Source organism: Elephantulus edwardii, unplaced genomic scaffold (genome assembly GCF_000299155.1).
Source record: "Elephantulus edwardii isolate Elephantulus edwardi_28Jun2011 unplaced genomic scaffold, EleEdw1.0 scaffold00075, whole genome shotgun sequence".
In the NCBI taxonomy this organism is placed as follows: Eukaryota; Metazoa; Chordata; class Mammalia; order Macroscelidea; family Macroscelididae; genus Elephantulus; species Elephantulus edwardii.
The window spans coordinates 6202525-6204584 of NW_006399825.1; positions in this window are offsets into that span (position 1 = coordinate 6202525).

Below are 2060 nucleotides of genomic sequence, written 5' to 3' on the forward strand. Positions count from 1 at the left end.
CCAGTTATAAAACACATTTGGAAGCAGAAGTGGCATCCACTTCCTAAGTCACATGCCTCTGGAAACTATGAACTTTGAGAAATGATGATATTTATGCAAAGGGTTTGGGTCTTTTGTTCATAAAGTCGCTATGAGTCGTGCTCTACTCGAAAGCAATCAACAACAGTGCTTTTAGGAACCTCTCCAAATTATTGAGGATTAATGATACCAGTTTGAAGACGAAGATGCATTTGATTCAGGCCATGGTCTTTCTGATCACTTGTTATGCATCTGAGAGCTAGACAATGAATGAGGATTGACAGGATTGAGACCTTTGAGCTGTGGTGCTGGAGTGCTGAACATCTTATGGACTGCCAAAAGAACAAACATGTTTTGAAGAGAGAGTACCCAGAGTGCTCACTGGTGGTTTCGCTTCACATGCTTCAGGCATATTACTAGAAGGGGCAATTGCTTGAGAGGTACATGAAGCTCAGAAAGGTAAAGTCAGTGAAGGCGAAGATGATTTTTGACCAAGTGGATTGACATGGTGACTGATGCAATGGGCTCTAATTTGTCAGGAAGTGTGAGGATGGCACAGGCTAGGACAGGATTCAGATCTGCTGTTTATAGAATAGTTATGGGTCTTGATGGCACTTAACAACAACAGTGTTTCCTTTCTCTGAACATCCTCATGCTCTAGTTATAGGTTTTGCATAAGCACCATTATGTGTTCTGGGATTCCCATCATTCTCTATGTTAACCACATTTTGTTATTATCCACAGTCAAATACATACATTCTGTTGGATCACCTCCCTTGGGAATGGGAACACGGATCTCTTCCAGCTACTGGGCCAGGTAGCTGTCCTCAAAATTTTCTCACAGAGACTGGTGAGTGCATCCAGAACTACCATCTGTCAGTTGAAACATTAATCGATTCCTGTGGCCTTATTTTTCACCAGTCCCTTCAGTGTAGCTTGAAATTCTTTCACTAGTAATGGCTCTTGATCATATGGTACTTTCTAAAATATTTTCCATGTCTGCCAATTCTTTTCTATCATCTTTTGATGCTTCCTGGGTCACTAAAAGATTTTGGCCATAGCATCTCTAAGTATTGCCAACTCAAGGCTTCAATTTATTTTTCAGTTCTTTCAGCTTGAGAAATGTCAAGAAACTTTTTATTCTCTGACTTCTGCTCTCTGCATATTACATCTCTTTGAAATCTTGTTCAGCTTTTACTTATCATCTCCCTCCTTTGTTTTGGCTTCACCATGCCCTAGTACAATTTTCAGGGTCTTTTCAGACATCTATTTTGGTATTTTTTCTCTTCTCCTTTGTACTTTTCATGGATAATATCCTTGATGTTATCCCACAACTCATCTGGTCTAAGAGCATTGGTGTTCAATGCTTCAAACCTATTCTTAAGATGATTTTTAATTCAAGTGGAATAGACTCAATATATTTTTGTTTCTCATGGACTTATTTTCTTCAACCTCAATTTGAACTTGCATTTAAGTAATTGATGGTCTGTTTCAGTCAGCACCTGGCTTGGTTTTGATTGCTGATATTTTACGAAGATTCCTTCCACAGATATATAGTCAGTCTGATTCCTATGCAGTCCATCAAGTGAGTTTCATGTGTCCAGTTGCCTTCTGTGTCTTTGTTTCTGAATGAATTTTTGTCAGCAAGTCTGTACATCCTACCATTCCTTCACTGTTTCCAACTTTTGTATTCCAGTCACCAATTATCAATTACGTATCTTGATACATGTTTGGTCAATTTAGGACTGCAAAATTTGGTAAAAATCTTCCTCTTTAGCTTTAGCTATTGGTGGGTATATTTCAGTAACAGTACCCTATCAAAACATTGTACCTCACAATAAAACTTGACATTGTCTTAACTATGAATGCAACACCATTCTTCCTGTTTTTCATTCTTGGCATAGTAACCATGAGATTATCTGATTCAAAATGGCCAAAGCCACAGGAAGACTCAATGTTGTGAAAATGGCAATACTACCAAAAGCAATTTACACATTTAATGCAATCCCAATACAAATACCAACCCCATTCTTCAACGAGAT